Consider the following 20,289-nt stretch of genomic DNA (forward strand, 5'->3'; position numbering starts at 1 on the left):
CGGGTTAGGGTTAGTTTTAGGGTTAGGATTAGGGTTCTGTTTCAGGTTAGGTTTGGTGTTAGGGTTAGGGCAAGGTTTCAGTTAGGGTTAGGTTAGGGTTAGGGGTTTTGTCAAGGTTTTGGTTAGAGTTTGAGTTTGGGTTCGGGTTCAGCTTAGGTTTAAGTTTTGATTTAGGATTAGGGTTAGGGTTCAGGTTCTGTTTCGGGTTCAAGTTAGGGTTAGTGTTAATTTTCATGTGAGGGTCTGGATTTTAGTCTTGGTGTTAGGGTTAGTGCTAGGTTTAGGGTTCAGGTTAGGTTTGAGTCAGGTTTTGGTTAGGGTTACATTCAGGGGTAGTGTTAGAGTTAGGATTAGGTTTAGGGTTAGTGTTAGGGTTAGGTTTCTGCTTCGGGTTAGATGGCCGGTTAGGGTTAGGCTTCAGTTTAGGCTTTGGGTTAGTATTTGTGTTAGGGTTAAGGTAAGGGTTAGTGTTGGCGTCAGGTTCTGGTTTGTTTTAATGTTTGGGTTTGGATTAGGTTTAGAGTTAGGGTCGGTTAGGTTTAGGTTAGGGATAGGGTAAGGGTTGGGGTTAGGGCTAGGGTGAGGTTTAGGGTTAGGTTGAGGGTTAGGATTAGGGTAAGTTTAGGGGTAGGATTAGGGTTATGGTTCGGTTTAGGTTAGGGTTAGGGTTAATTTTAGGGTTTGAGTTCTGGTTAGGGCTATGTTTCGAGTTTGGTTTAGTGTTAAGGTTAGGGTTCAGGTTAAGTTTAGGGTTCAGTTTAGGGTGAGGGTTTGGTTATTTTAGGGTTTGGGTTAGAAATCGGGTTTGGGTTCAGTATAGGGTTAGGGTTAGGATTAGGGTTACGGTTCTGGTTGGGTTAGGTTTGGTGTTAGAGTTAGGGTTCAGTTTAGGGTTAGGGTCAGGGTTCTGGTTAGGTTTCAGTTTGGGTTAGGGTTATGGTTAGGGTTAGGGTTGGAGTACGGGTTATGGGGAGGTTTAGGGTTAGGTTGAGTTTTAAGGTTATTTTTAAGGTTTTAGGGTTAGGGTTAGGGTTGGTGTTACACTTAGGGTTAGATTTCAGGTTTGGGTTCAGATTAGGGTTTGTCTTATGTTTAGGTTTAGAGTTCTGGTTTGAGGTAGGGTTGGTGGTAGGTTAGGGTTTAGATTAGGGATATGCTAAGAGTAAGAGTTAGATTTAGACTTAGTTTTGGGGTTGGGGTTAGAGTTAAGTTTAGGGCTAGGGTTAGGATTTGATTTAGGGTTAGCTTTCGGGTTAGTTTTAGGATTGGGGTAAGCATTAGGATTAGCGTTAGATCTAGTTTTCTGGTTAGTGTTAGGGTTCAGGTTAGGGTTAGTGTTAGGCTTCGGCTTCGGGTTAGGGTTCCAGTTCTGGTTAGGGTTTTGGGTTAGGGTGAGGGTTACTATTCGGGTTAAGGCTAGTGTTTGTGTTAGGTTACGGTTGTGGTTTGGGTTAGGGTGAGGGTTATGGTTAGGGTTCTATTTAAGGTTCTGCTTATAGTTAGGGTATGGTTTAGGGTTCGGGATAGTGTTAATGTTTGGATTAGGGTTCTAGTTAGGGGTATGGGTTCGTTTTCAAAATTGGGTTAGGGTTTGGGGTCAGCTTAAGTTTAGTTTTGGGTTTAGAGTTGGGGTTAGTGGTCCAGTTTGGGTTCTGGTTAGAGTTAAGTTTGGTGTTAAGGTTAGTGTTAGGGTTAGGCTTCAAGTTCAGGTTAGGGTTAGGGCTCAGGTTTGGTTTAAGTGTTGGATTAGGGTGAGGGTTAGGGTTAGGTTGAGGGTTAGAGTTAGGTTTAGGGTTAGTGTTAGGGTTCAGTTTTTTGTTAGGGTTCGGGCCACAGTTCGGTTTCGGGTTTGTTTTAGGGTTAAGGTTAGGGATATCATTTGGGTCAGGTTTGGTGTTAGGGTTAGGGTTTGGGTTTGTGTTAGAGTTAGAGTTCAGGATAAGTTTAGGATTAGGTTTAGGGTTATATTTAGGGTTAGGGTTCGGGTTAGGGTTATGCTTAAGGTTAGATTTCAAGGTTTGGGTTCGGGTTTGGGTTTGTGTTATGTTTAGGTTTAGGGTTCTGGTTTGGGGTAGGGTTGGTGTTAGGTTTAGTGTTACAGTTAGGGTTCAGGTTAGAGTTAGTCTAAGAGTAAGGTTTAGGGTTAGTTTTTAAGGTTAGAGTTAGGTTTAGGTTTAGCGTTAGGATTTGGGTTAGAGTTAGGGTTAGGTTTAGGGTTAGGATTAGGATTGGGGAAAGCATTAGGATTAGGGTTAGGATTAGGTCTAGTTTTCTGGTTAGTGTTAGGGTGGGGGTTAGGGTTAGTATAGGGTATGGCTCAGGTTAGGGTTCCAGTTCCAGTTAGGGTTTAAGGTTTGGTTAAGTGTTACTATTCAGGTTAAAGTTAGGGTTCTGGTTTGTTTTAAAGTTTGGGATTCGGTTAGGGTTAGGGATAGGATCGGGTTAGGTTTAGGTTAGGGTTCAGGCTAGGCTTTGGATTCTGGTTTGAATTAGGGTTCCGGTTAGGTTTAGAATTTGCATTAGGGTTAGGGTTCTGGTTCATGGTTGGGTTCAGTTTAGGGTTAGGTTTCGGTTTAGGGGTAGGGTTAGGGTTAGGGTTAGGGTTTGGGTTCAGTTTAGGGTCATGTTAGGTTTCTGTTTAGGATTAGATTTAGGATGAGAGTTAGAGTTAGGTTTAAGATTAGGGTTCTGGTTCAGGTTAGGGTTAGGTTTCATTTAGGATTAGGTGTAGGGTTAGAGTTAGATTTAGGGTTAGGGTTAGAGTTCTGATTTGGGTTAGGGTTTGGGTTAGGTTTAGGTTTAGGGTTATGATTGGGATTAGGGTTGGTGTTTGGTTAGGTTTCTTGTTCAGGTTAGGGTTAAGGTTTGGGTTAGGTACAGATTAGATTAGGGTTGGGTAGGGTTTTTGGTGAGGGTTAGGGTGAGATTTAGGTTTAGGTTGAATGTCAGGTTTAGGTTTAGTTTTCAGGTTATGGTTATGGTTTAGGTTTGGGTTAGGTTTAGGTTTCAGTTTTGGGTTAGGGGTTTAGGCTAGTGTTAGGGATAGAGTTCTTGTATGGGTTAGGATTCAGGTTCGGGTTAGGGTTGGTGTTAGGGTTAGTGTTAGGGTTGGGGTTCAGGTTAGGGTGAGTGTTAGAGTTAGGGTTTGTTTTAGGCTTAGGGTTCTGTTCGAGTTAGGGTTCCGATTAGGTTTAGGATTTGGGTTAAGATTAGGGTTCAGGTTCATGTTTGGGTTCAGTCTTGGGTTTGGTTATGTTTAGGATTAGGATTAGTGTTAGGGTTAGGATTCTGGTTCAGGTTAGGCTTAGTGTTAGGGTTATTACTATGTTTTGGGTTCGGGTTCAGGTTAGGGTTAGGGTTATGGATAGGTTAGGGTTAGGGCCTGAGTTAGGGTTAGGGTTAGTGTTTGGGCTCAGGTTGAGGTTAGGGTTAGGTTTAGGCTTTGGGTTAGGATTAGGGTTAGGGTTCGGGTTATGGTTAGGATTAGGGTTTGGGTTCAGATTAGAGATATGTTTGGGGTTCGTGATCGAGTTAGAGTTTGGTTTAGTGTTGGGGTTAGGGTTCAGATTCGGGTTGGGATTGAGTTCAAATTGTGATTCCATATCTCATTAGCGTTAAGGTTAGGGATAAGGTTAGGATTTGGGTTTGGGTTTGCATTAGGGTTAGGTTTCTGGTTAGAGTTACTGTTTGGATTAGGGTTAAGGTTATGGTTATGGTTTGGGTTAGGGTTCAGTTAGGGTTCGGGTTAGGTTTAGTGATAAGTTTTGGGTTAGAGCTTGGGTTAGTGTTAGGGTTTGGGTTAGGATTAGGATTCAAGTTCACATTAGGGTTCGGGTTAGGGTACCGGTTAAGGTTAGTGTTAGGGTTTGGGTTCGAGTTCAGTTTCAGGTTTAGGTTAGGGTTAGGTTCAGTGTTAGGTTTAAGGTTAGGGTTAGGGTTACAGTTAACTTTATGTTTATGGTTAGGGTTCGGGTTTGGATTTGTGTTCAGGTTCATGTTTGGTTCGGGTTAGGCTCAGTGTTAGGGTTTGGCTTAGGGTTAGGTTAGGGTTAGGATTCTGATTAAGGTTTGGTTTGGGGTTAGGCTTAGGGTATGAGTTTGGGTGAGGGTATAGTTTAGGGTGATGATTTGGGTTACAGTTATTATTAGGGCTCAGGTTAAGGTTAGGTTTAGGGTTAGGTTTAGCGCTCGCCTTCCCTTTAGGTTTAGGGTTAGGGTTACGGTTCAGGTTAGGATTAGGGTTAGGAATAGTTAGGGTTCATGTTAGGTTTAGGATTCAGGTTAGGATTAGTGTTAGGTTTCTGTTAAGGTTAGGATTAGCATTAGGGTTAAGGTTATGATTTGTCTTCGGGTTTTGGTTAGAGTTATGGTTAGGGTTATGGTTAAGTTTGGGATTTGGTTTAGGGTTAGGTTTGGTTCGGGTTCGGGTTAAGGTTAGGTTTAGGGTTCGAGTTTGAGTTAGAGTTAATGTTAATGTTATAGTTCGGGTTAGGGTTAGGGTTCAGGTTTGGTGTAGGTTTTGGAATCAGATTAGAGTTCGGGTTCAGTTTAGGGTTAGGGCTAGGGTTTGAGTTAGGGCTATGGTTCGTGTTAGCATTAAGTTTAGGAATCAGGCTAGGATTATAGTTCAGGTTAGTGTTAAGTTTTGGTTTAGGGTTTGGATTAGGGTTCGGGTTACGGTTCGTTTTCAGGTTTGGGTTCAGGTTGCTATTTGGGTTATGGTTCGGGTTCAGGATTGGCCTAGGGTTAGGGTTCAGGTTAGGGTTGCGATTTGGATTACAGTTAGGATTCAGGTTAGAGTTGGGGTATTGTTCGGGTTCGAATATGGCTTATTGTTTGGGTTCGGGTTCAGGTTAGGGTTAGAACTAGGGTTCGGGTTAGATTTTGGCTTCAGGTTCTGGTTAGGGTTAGGGCTCAGGTGCGGGTTAGGGTTAGATCTAAGGTTAGGGTTATGGTTAGGGTTATGGTTCGAGTTAGGGTTAGGGCTTGGGCAAGGGTTATGTTTACTGTTCAGGTTAGGATTAGGGTTAGTGTTAGGGTTGGGGTTAGTGTTATTGTTAGAGTTAGGTCTATGTTTAGGGTTAGGGTTAGGGTTTGGGTTTGGGTTCGGGTTAGGATTAGGGTTAGGGTTAGGGTACATGTTAGAATTAGAGTTCTTATTAGTGTTCTGGTTAGGGTTAGGGTTAGAGTTCAGGTTTGGTTAGGATTAGGTTAGGGTTCTGGTTAAGTTTCAGGAGGGGTTAGTGTTACCGTTTGGGTTCTGTTTTGGGTTAGGGTTTGGGTTCTAATTAGGGTTATTTCTTGGGTGAGGTTTAGTATTAGGTTTAGGGTTAGGGTTCATGTGCAGGTTTGGGTTCGAGTTAGATTAAGGTTTGGTTATTGTTATGGTTAGAGTTTGGGTTCGGGTTAGGGTTAGTGTTTGGTTTCGGGTTAGGGTTAGGTTTCGTGTTAAGGTGAGGTTTAGGTTTCAGGTTCAGGTTAGGGTTAGGATTAGGTTTCATGTTAGGGTGAGGGTTACATTTCAGGTTTAGGTTCAGGTTAGTTAGGGTTAGGGCCAGGGTTCTGGTTAGTGTTAGGATTATGGTTTGGGTTCCGGTTAGGGTTATGGTTAGGGTTAGGATTTGGGTTCTGTTTAGTAAGGTTTTGGTTTTGGGTTACAGTTAGGGTTCAGTTTAAGATTACAGTTAAGGTTAGATTCAGGGTTCAGGTTAGTGTTAGGGTTCAGGTTCTGGTTCAGGTTAGGGTTCAGATTAAGTTAGGGTTACAGTTTGGGTTCGGGTTCAGTTATGGTTAGGGTTCAGTTTATGATTACGGTTAAGGTTACATTTAGTGTTCAGGTTAGGGTTAAGGTTCAGGATAAGTTAGGGTTATGGTTTGGGTTAGGGCTAGGTTAGCATTAGAGTTAGGGTTAGGGTTACAGTTCAGGCTAGGGTTGGGGTTAGGTTTAGGATTAGGTTTCGGGTTAGGGCTAGGTTTATGGTCAGGGTTAGGGCTAGGGCTAGAGACAGGTTTGGGCTCGGGTTAGGGTTCGGGATAGTGTTAGCGTTAGAGTTAGTGTTCGGGTTCGGGTTAGGGTTAGGGCTAGTGTTAGGGCTAGTGTTAGAATTAGTGTACTTGTTAGGGTTAGGGTTGGGTTAGGGTTAGGGTTCGGTTTTAGGTTTGGTTTAGGGTTAGGGTTTATGTTAAGGTTCAGATTAGGGCAAGGGTTAGGGTTAGGGTTCATGCTAGAGTGAAGGTTATTGTTAGGTCTAGGTGTAGGGTTAGGTTTAGCTTTTGGGTTAGGGTTCAGGTTTAGAATTGGTTTCACTTTAGGGTGTCAGGTTAGTGTTAGTGGACCATTTAGGGTTAGCATTAGGGTTATGGTTACAGTTCAGTTTAGAATTAGGATTAGGTTTGGGGTCAGAGTTTCAGTTAGGCTCAGGGTTTGGGTTCAGGGTAGGGTTAGTGGTAGTGTTTGGGATGGGTTTATGTTCAGATTAGGTTTTGGGTTCAGGTTAGCGGTCGAGTTGGTTAGGGTTAAGGTTGTGGTTATGGTTAGGGTTCAAGTTTGGGTTTGGGTTTGGGTTAGGGTTTGGGTTCAGGTTAGGTTTAGGGTTAGGGTTCAGGTTAAGATTATGTTAGGGTTTGGGTTAGTGTTAAGGTTGAGAATTGGGTTACAATTAGGGTTCAGGTATGGTTTGGGTTAGGGTTTGGTTTAGGTTTGGGTTTAGGGTTTGTGTTTGGGTTAGGATTCGGGTTCAGGTTTGGTTTCAGTTTCCGATTAGGGTTAGATTTTGGGTTCAAGTTCGGGTTATGGTAAGGGTTAGGATTTGGTTTAGGGTTAAGGTTATGGTTAGAGTTAGGGTTGGGGTTTGGTTCAGAGTTCGGCTCGAGTTCTATTTCAGGTTCGAGTAAGGGTTAGAGTTCGGTTTAGTGTTAGGTTTAGGGTTACAATTCTGGTTTGGGTTAGAGTTAGGGTTCTGGTTAGGGTTACTGTTCGGATTAGGGTTAGGGTTCAGTTAGGGTTTGAGTATAGGGTTAGCTCTCAGATTAGTGTTAGGGTTAGGGTTCAGGTTAGGTTTAGGTTTCGGGTTAGGGTTAGAGTTCGATTTAAGGTTAGGGTTCGAGTTCTGATTAGGGTTTGCTTAGTGTTAGAGTTAGTGTTATGGATACGATTCGGGTTAGAGATAGGGTTAGGTTAAGGCGTAGGGTTTTGGTTAGGCTTAGGGTTAGGTTTGTGGTTACGACTGCAGTTAGCATTAGGTTTCGGTTCTTGATTCAGGTTAGGGTTAGGGTTCGTATTCATCTTCTGGTTAGGGTTTGGGTTTGGTTGGGGTTCGGGTTAGGGTTCCAGTTCGGTTTAGTGATAGGGTTAGAGGTATTGTCAGGGTTAGGGTTAGGGTTAATGCTAGGATTAGGGTTTGGGTTAGGTTTCAGATTCAGGTTACAGTTAGGGTTCTGGTTAGGGTTACTGTTTGGATTAGGGTTAGGGTTCAAGTTTGGGTTATTGTTCGGGTTCTGGTTCGGGTTAGGGCTTGGGTTGGGGTTACGGTTATGCTTAGGGTTTGCGATAGCGTTAGGGTTAGGATTTTGGTTCAGGTTCAGTTTAGGGTTAGGGTTAGGATTTGTTTTAGGGTTATGGTTCGGCTTAGGGTTATGGTTTGGGTAAGAGTTACAGTTAGGGTTCAGGTTTATGTTAGGGTTAAGGTTAGCATTAGTGTTAGGGTTCCACTTAGGATTAATGGTTGGGCTTCGGTTAGGTTGTGGGCTTGGATTAGGGTTTGGGTTCAGATTAGGGTTCGAGTTAGGGTTAGGATTAGGATTAGCGTTAAAGTTAGGGTTAGGGTTAGCGTTACTGTTAGGGTTCAGGTTAGGATTAGGGGTCGGGTTAGGTTTTGAATTCAGGTTAAGGTTAGCGTTCATGTTAGAGTTATGAAGTCAGAGTTATATTTAGGGTTCTGGTTGGGATTAGGATTAGGGTTAATCATTAGTGTTAGGGTTCATATTATGATTAGGAGTCGGATTTTTTTTTTTTACCAGTTTTCCAAGGCTGTTCGAAACTTCTATACTATGACATGCAAAGCAGCTTTAGTCTCTTGTCAACATCCTCTGAATACAGGAAAAACTGAGACTATTTGAAGAAGTCATTTGTTCCTGGCATGTAAATTTACATGCTATTTACTCCAGTCACAATCTTCCTATGGGCCAGGCATGCTCCCCTGTCCCTGTAGTTTTATTTTTATGGTTAGGGTTAGCATTAGTTTTAGGGTTCAGGTTAGGATTAGATGTTGAGTTAGGTTTGGGGTTCATGTTAGTTTTTTGATTCGGGTTAGTGGTATGGCTCTAGTCACAGTTATGGTTAGGGTTTGGGTTACATTGAGGATTAGGGGATTAGCGTTAGTGTTAGGGTTCAGGTTAGAATTAGGGGTCAGGCTAGGGTTAGGTTTAGCATTCTGGTAAGAGTTCGCATTAGGGTTAGGGTTAATGTTAGTGTTTGGGTTAGTGTTGGGTTCGAGTTTAGATTAGGGTTTGGGTTAGGGTTAGGGTTGGGTTCAGGTTAGGGATACGGTTTGGGTTACAGTTATTCATGTAATGGTTCGTGTTCGAGTTCAGGATAGGGTTAGGGTTCTGGATGGGTTAGGGTTTGGTTTCAGTTTCGGGTTAGATTTAAGGTTTGGGTTCGGGTTTGGTTTCATGTTAGATTTAGGGTTCAGGTTCCAATTACTGATCTGGTTAAGGTTCACTTTAGGGTCAGGGTTCAGGTTAGGGTTACACCTCAGGTTATGATTAGGATTAGTGTAAGGATTCAGGCTAGGTTTAGGGTTTGATTTAGGGTTAGGGTTCTGGATTGGTTTCACTTTAGGGTGTAGGGTTAGTGTTAGGCCTCAAGGAGGGTTAGGATTATGGGTATGGTTCAGGTTAGAATTAGGGTTGGTGTTGGGGTTTCTGATAGGGTTAGGTTTCAGGTTCAGGTTCAGGTTAATGTTAGTGTTTGAGTTAGGGTTAGGGTTATGGCTAGGGTTCAAATTAGGAATAGGGTTAGGTTTAGGCCTAGGGCTTGGGTTAGGATTAGGATTTGGATTCGGGTTTGGGTTCATTTTTGGTTTATGGTTAGAGTTAGGTAAGGGTTATGGCTAGGGTTAGGGTTAGGGTTACAGTTAGGGTTTGGCTTCAGGTAAAGATTTGGTCAATGGTTAGGCTCTGATTAGGGTTCAGGTCAGGGTTAGGTTGTGGGTTTGGGTTAGAGTTATAGAAAGGTTTCAGGTTAGGATTATGGTTCCTGTTAGGTTTAGGGTTCGATTACTGTGTGGATTAGTATTAGGGTTTGGGTTAGGGTTATTGTTCAAGTTCACATTAGGGTTCTAGTTAGGATTTGGGTTAGTGTTAAGATTCAGGTTAGGGTTAGGGTTCGAGTTCTGGTTGGGATTCGTATTCTTGTTCTGGTTCAGGTTCAGGTTAGTTCAGGGTTAGTGTTAGGGTTTGGTTTAGGGCTATTATTCAGGTAATGGTTTGTGTTCGGATTCAGGATAGGGTGAGGGTTAGTGTTAAATTTAGGGTTTGGTTTCGGCTTAGAATTCGGGTTCAGGTTAGGGATCGGGTTAGGGTTAGGTTTAGTGGTAGGTTTAGGGTTTTTTTAGGGTTAGGGTTAGGATTAAGGCTAGGGTTTGGGTAGGGTTAGGGTTTGAATTAGGATTTGGATTAGGATTTGGGTTAGGTTTAGGATTAGGGTTCTGGTTAGCGTTAGGGTTCGGGTTTGTCTTGGGGTTAGGGTTAGGTTTAGTGGTAGGTTTAGGGTTTTTTTAGGGTTAGGGTTAGGGTTAGGATTAAGGCTAGGGTTTGGGTAGGGTTAGGGTTCGAATTAGGATTTGGATTAGGATTTGGGTTAGGTTTAGGATTAGGGTTCTGGTTAGCATTAGGGTTCGGGTTTGTCTTGGGGTTAGGGTTATAGTTAGGGTTCATGTTTGGGTTAGAGTTCAGGTCCCAGGTAGGTTTATGGTTATAGTTATGGTTATGGTTAGGGTTAGAGTTAGGATAATGGTTAAGGTTAGGGTTCTTTTTAAGTTTATTGTTAGTGTTAGATTTCGATAAGGGTTAGGATTATGGTTCGGGTTCAGGATAGGTTTATGGTTATGGTAAATGCAAGGGTTTGGTTTAGGTTTCAGGTTAGGGTTAGGTTTCGTGTTAGGGTTAGGGTTAATATTAGTTTAAGGTTAGGGTTAGGGTTATTGTTAGGATTATGTCTAGCTTTAGGGTTAGGACTAGGGTTAGGATTTGGGTTCTGCTTTGCATTAAGGTTAGGTTTCAAGTTTAGGTTAGGGTTAGGGTGCGGGTTAGTGTTAGGGTTAGGGTTTGACTTCGGGTTAGGGTTAGGGTTCTGGTTAGGATTCAGGTTAGGGTTAGGGTTATCACAAGGTTTCGGGTTAGGGCTAGGGTTAGGGTTGGGGTCAGGTCTAGGATTAGGGTTTGGGTTAGGTATAGGGTTAGGGTTAGGGTTAATGCTGGGGTTAGGGTTTGGATTAGGTTTAGGGCTAGGGCAAGGGTTAGTGTTAGATTTCAGGTTAGGGTTAGGTTTCGTGTTAGGGTTAATATTAGGGTTAGATCTATGTTTAGGGTTAGGGTTAGGGTCAGTTCTAGGATTAGGGTTAAGTGTAGGATTATGGTCAAGGTTGGGGTAAGGGTTCGGGTTAGTGTTAGGATTAGGTCTATGGCAAGGGTTAGTGTTAAGGTTCAAGTTACAGTTAGGGCTCATGTTAGGGTTAGGGTTGGAATTACTATTAGATTTAGGTCTAGGTTTAGGGTTGGGGTTAGGCTTAGGGTTCAGGTTAGGGTGCAGTTAGGTTTAGGGTTAGGGTTATTGTAAGGGTTTGAGTTTGGATAAGGTTCAGGTTGGGTTAGGATTAGGGTTTGGGTTTGGGTTCAGGTTAAGTTTAGGGTTAGCAATAGTGTTAAGGGTTCAAGTTCGGATTAGCGTTCGTGTTAGGGTTAGTGTTAGGATTAGGGTTCAGGTTATGGTTCGGGTTAGTGTTAGGATTAGAGTTAGGGTGTAGCTTCAGGTTTTGTTTAAGGTTTGGGTTAGGGTTATTATTTGGGTAATGGTTCGTGTTCGGGTTCTGGGTAGGTTTAGGGTTAAGGTTAGGGCTCCGGTTCGGAATCGGGTTAGGGTTAGAGTTCGGGTTTGGGTTTGGGATAGGGTTCAGGTTCTGGCTAGGGTTAGGGCTAGGGTTAAGTTTAGGGTTAGAGTTAGGGTTAGGTTTTGTGTTAGGGTTAGGGTTAAATCTAGGGTTCAGGCTATGGTTGGGATTAGGTTTAGGATTACGGTTCAGGTTATAGGGCTAGGGTTAGGGTTGGGCTAGATTTAGGGTTAGGGTTAGGGTTAAGACTAGGGGTAGTGTTAGGATTCGGGTTTGGGTTAGGATTAGGGTTGCGGTTTGGTTAGGGTTAGGGTTAGTTTTCAGATTTGGTTTATGGTTAAGGTTAGGGTTTGTGCTGGGGTTAGGGTTAGGGTAAAGTTAGGGTTAGGGATTGGGTTAGGGTTCAGGTTCGAGTTTGGGTTAGGGTTCCGGTTAAGTTTAGAGTTAAGAGTCAGGTCTAGGGTTAGGGTTAGGGTTAGGTGTAGGCTTAGGGTCATGGTTGGGGTTAGGGTTTGGGTTAGTGTTAGTTTTCGGGCTAGGGCAAGAGTTAGGGTTAGGTTTTGTGTTAAGGTTAAGGTTGTTGTTAGGGTTAAGTCTAGGTTTAGGCTTAGGGCTAAGGTTTTGTTTAGGGTTCAGTTAGGGTTGGAGTTAGGATTAGTGTTAGGATTAGGTTAAGGGTTCAAAATCGAATTAGGGTTCAGGTCGGGTTAGTGTTAGGGTTTGGGTTCAGGTTACGGTTAGGTTTAGGGTTAGCATTAGTGTTAGGGTTCATGTTAGGGTTATGGTTTATATTAGGTTTAGGGTTCAGATTAGGGTTCAGGTTAATGTTAGGGTTAGTGTTAGGGTTTGGATTAGGGTTATTATTTGAATTCAGAGTAGGGTTTGGGTTAGGATTTTGATTAGTGTTAGGGTTCAGGTTAGGGTTAGGGTTCAAGTTCCAGTTGGGATTTGCGTTCTTGTTCTGGTTTGGGTTTGGGTTCAGGTTAGGCTTAGGGTTAGAGTTAGAGTTTGGGTTATGGTTAACATTAAGGTTCAGGTTAGTTTTCAGCTTCAGGTTAGATTTAGGGTTTGGGTTATGGTTTGGATACGGTTTAAGGTTGTGGTTCAAGTTAGTTATTGTTACGGTTCGATTTAGGGCTAGGTTTAGGGTTAGAGTTCGCATTAGGGTTAGGGTTTGAGTTAGGATAATGGTTCTGGTTAGAGTTAGGGTTAGTGTATGGGTTAGGGTTCGGGTTTGGGATCGGGTTAGGTTTAGGTTTCCAGTTAGGGTCAGGGTTAGGGTTAGGGGTGGGCTTCGAGTTAGGCTTTGGGTTAGGGGATGGGTTTGGGTTCGGGTTAGGGTCTGGGTTCATGTTAGGGTTTTGATTGTGTTTGCCTTACGGTTAGGGTTAGGCTTAGAATTAGAGTTCAGGTTATTGTTAGGGTTAGAATTTGGGTTTGGGTTAGATTCTGGGTTATGTTTTGGTTTTGGGGTAGGGTTCGTGTTAAAGTTAGGGTTAGGGTTCGGGTTCAGGTTCAGTTTTGGATTAGGCTTAGGGTTCTGGTTAGTTTTAGGGTAAGAGATAGTAGGGTTTGCATTTGGGTAAGGTTTCAGATTAGGGTTAGGGTTCTGGTTAAGGTTGGGTTTAGGGTTCAGGTTCAGGTTTGGGTTAGGGTTAGGGTTTCAGTTCAGGTTCAGTTTTCTGTTTGGGTAGGGTTAGGTTTAGAGTTAAGAGTTAGGGTTAGGATTAGGTTTATGGTTATGGTTAGGGTTAGATTTTGGGTTAGGGTTAGGGTTCGTGTTTGGGTTAGGGTTCAGTTTAGGGTTTGGGTTTGGGTTCAGGTTCCGGTTGGGATTTGCGTTCTGGTTCAGGTTTGCTTCAGGGTTAAGGTTAGAGCAGTGTTCCTGTTAGGGTCAGGATTAGGGTTTGGGTTAGGGTTAGGTTTAGGTTTCAGGTTAAGGTTAGAGTTATTTTTAGGGTTCGGGTTCGGGTTAGGGTTAGTGTTAGGTTCAGTTTAGGATTCAGGTTCCAATCAGGGATTGGGTTACGGCTCGCTTTAGGGTCAGGGTTTGGGTTATGATTACACTTCAGTTTATGGTTAGTGTTAGGGTTCGATCTAGGTTTGGGGTTCGGATTTGGGTTATGTTTAGGATTGGTTTCATTTTAGGATATGGGGTTAGTGTTAGGGTTCCCATGAGGTTTAGAGTTAAGGTTATGTTTACAGTTCAGGTTAGAATTTGGGTTAGGGTTAGAGTTAGGGTTCACGTTAGGGTTAGGTTTCGGCTTCAAGTTAGTGTTATGGTTAGTGTTAGTGTTCCCATTAGGTTTAGGGTTAGGGTTATAATTATGGTTCTGGTTTGTATTAGGGTTATGGTTAAAGTTTGGGTTAGGGTTTGGGATCGGGTTAGGGTTAGGGTTCAGGTTTGGGTTAACATTTGGGTTAGGGTGAGATTTCCGATTAGGGTTAGGGTGAGGGTTAGGTTTCGGGTTAGGGCTCGGATTAGGGTTAGGGTTAGGGTTCAGGTTAGGGTTAGGGTTCAGGTTTGGGTTCTGGTTTTGGTTCTGATTAGGGTTATGTTTTGTGTTATGGTTAGGCTTAGCATTAGGGCTAGGGTTTGGGTGCAGGTTTGGGTTCGAGTTAGTGTTTGGGTTCCAGTTAGACTTATGATTAAGTTTGAGGTTTGGGTTCTGGGTAGTGTTATTGTTAGGGTTTGGTTTTGAACCTGAGCCCTAAACCTAACCTTAACACAAAATCATCACCATAACCTTATGCTTCTGGTTAGGGTTGGGGTTAGTGTTCAGGTTAGGGTTAGGATTAGTGTTAGAGTTTTGTTTAGGGGTAGGGTAGGGGTAGGGTTGGGGTTCAGGTTCAAGTTAGTGTTTGGGTTTTGGTTAGGTTCTTGGTTAGGATTAGGGTTTGGGTTCTGGTTAGTGTTATAATTAGGGTTGGTTTTTGGTTAGGTTTAGTGTTAGGGTTCATGTTAAGGTTAGGTTTAGGGTTCAGATTCAAGTTCAGGTTAATGTTTGGGTTAGGGTTTGGGTTCAAGTTAGGGTTAATTTTCTAGTTCGGGTTAGGGTTCAGGTTTAGGGTAGGTTTCAGGTTAGGGTTAGGGTTAGAGTTCAGGTTCCGTTAGGATTAGGGTTAGGGTCTGGATTAGCATTCCAGTTTCATGTTGGTTTAGAATTCTCATTTGGGATTGAGTTAGGGTTCAGGTTCGCATTAGCGTTAAGGTTAGGGTTGGGTTCTGGTTAGGATTAAGGGTTAGAGTTCGGTTTAGGGTTAGGGGTAGAGTTTGGGATAGGATTTTATTTAGCCTTGGGTTTAGGGTTCTGGGTAGGGTTATTGTTAGGATTTGGTTTAGGTTTACAGTTAGGGTGAGGATTAGGTTTAGTTTGGTTCTAGTTAGGGTTAGAGTTAGGGTTCAGTTTAGGGCTACAGTTAGGGTTTGGATTCAGGTTAGTGTTAGGGTTAGGGTTCTGGTTAGGGTTAGGTTCCAGATTAGTTTTAAAGTTCTGGTTCAGATTAGAGATAAGATTCAGGTTAGGGTTGGTGTTAGGGTTCGGCTTCAGCTTCAGATCCGCGTTCGGGTTTGGGTTATGCTCAAGGTTATGATGCTGGGTAGGGTTCGAGTTAGAGTTATTGTTAGGGTTTGGGCTCGGGTTAGTGTTAGGGTTCAGGTTAGGTTTAAGTTTCTGGCTAGTGTTGGGGTTCAGGTTAGGTTTATGGTTCCGGTTTGGGTTAGGGTTAAGGTTAGGGTTCGATTTCAGGGTCTGGTTAGGTTCTGGTTTAGGGTTCTGGTTAATGTTCAGATTAGGGTTAGTGTTAGAGTTCGGGTTCTGGTTAAGGTTAGGGTTAGGGTTCATGTTAGGATTAGGGTTCTCTCGGACCAAGAACATTTAATTAAGAGTTGCCAATGAAAGGTCAGCTCAGGAAACCATATATTGGGGGGAGATACTGTGCTGGTACTAGTATTTCCTGAGTTTTTAGTTTTATAATTTGCCAAGTAAGATTTAAAAGTTGATGAAGACTAATATAAGTAGTGGCACAAAGCAAGAAATAAAATTAAAGACAGGATATCATGTCTGTACTTGCAGGTCCACCTTATTTTAAGCTTCAGAAGTTTAGTCGGGTTTTTATCAGCTGTCCAGGCCTCATCATCGGGGAAGTGATCCACTGGCTGGGCTTGGATGTGGTGCATCCACGTGGGTATTCCATCAACCTTGATTGCTGTGGGGGTGCTCAAGACTATCACATAAGGTCCTTTCCACTGAGGTTCTAAGTTCTTTTGACAGTGTCATTTGACCAACACCCAGTCTCCAGGCCAGAAGCGGTGTAGTTCAGGTGGAGGTCCCAACTTGTAGAGAGCTTTCAGTCGAGGCAAAATGTCTTGACACACCTGTTGAAGAACTTCAAGGGAGAAAAGTAGTTCCCTATCATCAGATTACTTCAAATAGGGCTAGTCCAAGTTTGTAGGGAGAATTACGAACCCGAAAGAGGGCATAGGGGAGGGAGAGCCAGTCTCCATGGTTAATTTAGTCAAGGTCTCTTTTATGGTTCTGTTCATTCTTTCTATCTGACCAGAACCCTTGGGCCTGTAAGTACAATGTAGTTTCCAATTTGCCCTCAATAACAGACATTAATCCTTGAGTAAGAAGGCCCATCCATTATCTGATCCTATGATAGTTGAAAATCCATACCTGGGCATAATGTTCTCCAGTATCTTTTTAACCACCTCCTGTGCAGTTTCATGCTTGGTGCAGGATGCTTCTGGCCAACCTGAAAAAGTGTCTATAAAAACTAAAAGGTATCTATAGGCATACTTTCCTGGTTTTCCTCTGTGAAGTCCACTTCCCAAAATGCAATTTGCAGACCTCCATTAACTGTCAAAGCACTATGTCATGGGAAATCATTGTATCCATTCAAGGTCTTGTGTAGAATAATTGGGTTTTTCAGCTAGGTGTGGAGGTCCTGGATCTGGAAGACTCACTGGAAGCATTATTTGAGTTTGTAAAGTGATATTTCTTGCTATTTGGTCTGCTAATTTGTTTCCTTGGGCTGCCAGTATATTTCCTTTCTGGTGGCCCAGGCAATGGGGCTGTGGCCAGTTTAAGGGGTACCCAAGGGGGCCAAGATTTCGTTCTTGTTTTTAATAGCCTTTCCCTCTGTGGTCAGTAGTCCCCTCTCCTGATAGATAGCGCCATGAACATGGGTGGTGGCAAACACTTAACAGCTATCAGTATATACAGTTAATTTTTTGTTCTTTTCCAGTTCCAGAGCCTTAGTCAGTGCAATAAGTTAGGCCCATTGGGCCGATGTACCCATTGGCAGTGCCTGGGCCCAGATTACCTCTGTCTCTGTAACTACAGCCGTCCCCACATACCTGTGTCAGATGAAATCTGCCTTATGTAGTGGCTGGTCCTACAGGTCTTTTCTGGTTCCATGTACTTGGGGCAAGATTTCAGTACAATCAGGTAGTGGCGCATCTAAGTCAGGATCTGGTAGCAGGGTAGCTGGGTTTAGGTAAGTAGGACTCTGGAGAATAACCTAGGGTGGGTTAAACAATAGTCCTTGATAATGGGCCATCCGTGCATTACTAATCCACCTAAGAGGAGGCTGCTTTAGCACTCCTTCTATTGCATGAGGGATGGTCACAACCAGTTCTTGCCCTAATATCAACTTGTTGGCATCTTTGGCAATCATGACAGTGGCAGCAATCATTCAGAGGCACGGAGTCCAACCGGATGCTACAGGGTCTCCGCCATGGGCCTAGGTACTGAGTGAGGACTTCCTTTGCAATACCGTTTTTCTCATCAATGAAAGGTGAAATGGTTTGGTCACATCAGGTAGCCCCAGGGCTAAGGCTAAGAGAAGAGCTGTCTTTATTTTAGAGAAAGAATTATCCATCTCATCTGTCCAAGTGAAAGCTTTCCCTTCATTAGTGGCTGTGTATAAGGGCTTGTCCCAAAAATTCTCGTACTTGACACTGATTTTGGGCTTAGGAATTTTTAGGACAGTAGCTTTTCTTGCTTCAGTCAGCCACCATTGTCCTCCTTTTAATAGATAGCCCAGGTAGGTTACCTCAGTTTGACAGATTTTGGGTTTTTTTTTTTCCAGTAGTCTTTTAGTTCCTGAGGTCTCCAGGAGTGTTTTAGTTCCCCAGTAGCAAGTGTCCAAGTCTGGGGCTACAATTAATAAATCATCTACATACTGCAAAAGGATGATCCCTGGTTTGTAACACGGTACTCAATCAGGTCTTCATAGAGTGCTTTATCAAAGATGGTTGGTGAATTTTTAAATCCTTGTGGTAGGTATGCCCTATCAGTTGGCCATGAATTTTCCCCTTGGGCTCTGTCCACTCAAAGACAAATATCTCCTGGCTTTGCTCCACCAAGAGTAATGCATCCTTTAAATCTAACACTGTACACCAAATTCTTTCAGGGGACAAGGAGCCAAGTAAAGTATATAGGTTAGGAACATTTGGGTGCATATTTTTAGCCTGTTTATTAACTTCTTTTGGGTCTTGACTGGTCTAAAGTCATTGGAATCAGGCTTTTTTACAGGTAATAAAGGGGTTTTCCATGCTGAATGGTAAGGCCTCAGTGATTCTTCCTTTAGGAGACACTAGATGTGAGGGGAAGTCCCATTTTGAGGGATATGGGGTACTGTCGAACCCACACAAAAGTTCAGCAAAGGGTTCTATATCTATGATAATAGGAACTCTATCAAAAGCCATTCCCATTCTGCCCCCCCCCATTTCTGCCCTGGCCTTTGGATACTGCTCCATCCAGAAATTAATGTCAACCTCATAAGGGCTTGCCAAAAAGGGATGTTTAGGCTCCACCGCCAAGTTTTCCTTATATGAGTCCCAGGGTTGAAGGAGCCAATATTCATCTTCCAAATTAAATCAGGATGTGTAGGGGGAGCCCTTGGGGATCTGAGATGGAGGTCCTTTCCAGTCCCAAACTAATCTTTGCCCCAATTTTAGTAAGCAGGTCTCACCCTAACAAGGGGTATGGGCACTCTGCAATTACCATAAAGGAAGGGGATACCTGGCCCATGCCAAGATCTTCTGTCCTTTGGGTAGTCCATGGGTATTGATTCATTCCTGTTCCCCTTGTACCCAAGAAGTTTTTCTCAAAAGTCTTCCGTGGGGTTGGAGTAGAACCGAATTTTAGGCTACAGTGTCGACTAAGAAGTCAACTGGAGTCTCCCCACTTTGAAGTTAATCCAGGGCTCGGGAGGGGTGCCAAACCCTGACTCCTCTAATCCTGTAATCTCCCGAGTTTGCCATTGATATTGGTCGGTTTTTTATTGGTTTGCCCCATTGATCTTTAGTCTAGCCGGGCATTCCTTGGCACAGCGCCCAAACTTTTTACAGTACGCACCCCGATTTCCGTGTAATTTTTCCCCAGGTCGAGGCTCCCTACCTCGGTCGCCGCTAGGTGTCCCCGCGGTCACTGTCTGGCGCTCTTCTGCTCCTCTCTCTCCTGAAGGGCCTATTATTGAGATCCTCTCACAGTGGTATCCAGAGCGCCGGCCTCTCCAAGGGGTCGGGCTACCAAACCGGAAACGAGAAACGCCGGCTAAGGGGGGGAAATGGTTAGAGCCACCGGAAGGGCGATGGATCAGGAACCGGAACCGGAGGTGCTGGAGGAGGCGGAGCAGCCACCGGAAGTGCTGGAGGAAGCCCCACCCTCAGGGGTTGCACATGGGTCCCCGCCACCCGCGGGGCCTTGGGCTTCGCCGGAGGAGGTTGCACAGCAGCTGCGGCCTGCGGGGGCTGTGGGGCCATGGAGATCTCGGCCTGGGTCGGCACCTGGTCCGGGGAGGAAATATCATGTCTTCCTCCGCTCCACCCTGGAAGACAGGGTAAAGGCGCCCTGAGGGCTGGGGGGGAGAAGAGGGCTTAGGGGGTTTAGGTGTTTCCTTAACCAAACCGCAGTACTCGGTTGGACCTGTGAGGATGAAAATGGTTTTTAGCCAAACGGGAGTGTGGGGGGGTCTTCAATCAGGTCCTGCCAGACCAGAATATAGGGGACTTGATCTGGATGGCCCCGCCTTCCAGGCCTGGGGATGGCTTTTGTGTGTGTGTGTGCCAGTCCTGGGCTTGAGCTCAGGGCCTGAGCACTGTTCTTGGACTTTCTCAAGGCTAGAGCTCTAGCACTTGAGCCTCAGCACCACTTCCGGCTTTTTTCTACGTATGTGGGGTACCGAGGGTCTTTGTGCATGCTAGGCAAGCACTTTAACCACTAGGCCAAACTCCCCGCCTGTAGATGACTCTTTTACAGCCCGGACAGTTGCCAAGTCAAATGTTCCTTCCGATGGCCAGCCAACGTTAAAGGTGGGCCATTCAGAGCTGCAAAAAGTGGTTTTCCCTTTTTAATCTCAGCACATAAATCGTGTGCTCTGCCCTTAACTTCCTTGAAATGATCAGTCATTAAATTCAAAGGAGTCGTCACCGTCTGTTCCATCTCCCACAATTCTAAGTCCAGTCACACAAATATACAAAAACACAGTCACTAAGTACCCCACTTAAAATAAGATCTGAACAGCCTCCAACAAACAAGACTTTAAAACACCAAGAGGTTGAGTCCCAGAAACACAGGAGACAACGTCTCCAGACAAAACCTCAGGAGAGCTTCCCATCTCCCCAACACCAGGAAGGTGAGTCTCAAAGTACAGAGACGAAATCTCAGGACAAAACCTCAGGGTCCTTAACTCTTGACCCCCCCAGGAGAGCTTGGGACGTCACCGCAAACTCCCTGTTAGCGACCCTCAGCGTGTCCCTATGGGTCCTCTGCTAATCTTATCTCACCATACAGGCCTAGAAAGGAAAAAACAACACAAGGGCACTCATGAGAAGACAAAACAAAGGAAAATCGGTGAAGACCCTCCGGCTTGGGAGTCCCGGGAGTCTAGGGGTTCCTGGAGGGACAATCCTCCAGATAAAGGTATACCCAAAGACCTCCTTTTGCAGAAAGGAAAAGGGTCTTTACGGCAGGGTAAGCTCTAGCCTGGACTCACACCAGCACATCCTAAAGTAGCAGGGCCAGCTGGGAGTGAGTCCTGAATGGAGTAGTGAGGGGGTTTTTATTAGCGAGGGTAGGAGGTTTAGGGGAAGTCCCATTACAGTATATCCTGGTTGAATAGAATTTGAACAGAGATCAGTCCTATTTTGATTGGTTCTGAAGTTTTC

The 20,289-nt window shown here is 44.1% G+C and overlaps 1 long non-coding RNA gene across 1 annotated transcript; it reads right to left on the reverse strand.

Annotated features, from left to right (window-relative positions):
• Positions 1–15,176: 15,176 nt before the first annotated feature.
• On the reverse strand, positions 15,177–16,636 carry LOC150060219 (uncharacterized). The gene is made up of 3 exons (XR_016536120.1): positions 16,474–16,636; positions 15,791–15,869; positions 15,177–15,500 (listed from the first exon to the last, which is right to left on the reverse strand). It is a non-coding gene; the product is annotated as an uncharacterized LOC150060219 (long non-coding RNA).
• Between the last annotated feature and the right edge of the window lie 3,653 nt (positions 16,637–20,289).

This window comes from Megascapheus bottae, chromosome 7, assembly GCF_031878675.1.
Source record: "Megascapheus bottae isolate mThoBot1 chromosome 7, mThoBot2.hap1, whole genome shotgun sequence".
NCBI lineage: Eukaryota > Metazoa > Chordata > Mammalia > Rodentia > Geomyidae > Megascapheus > Megascapheus bottae.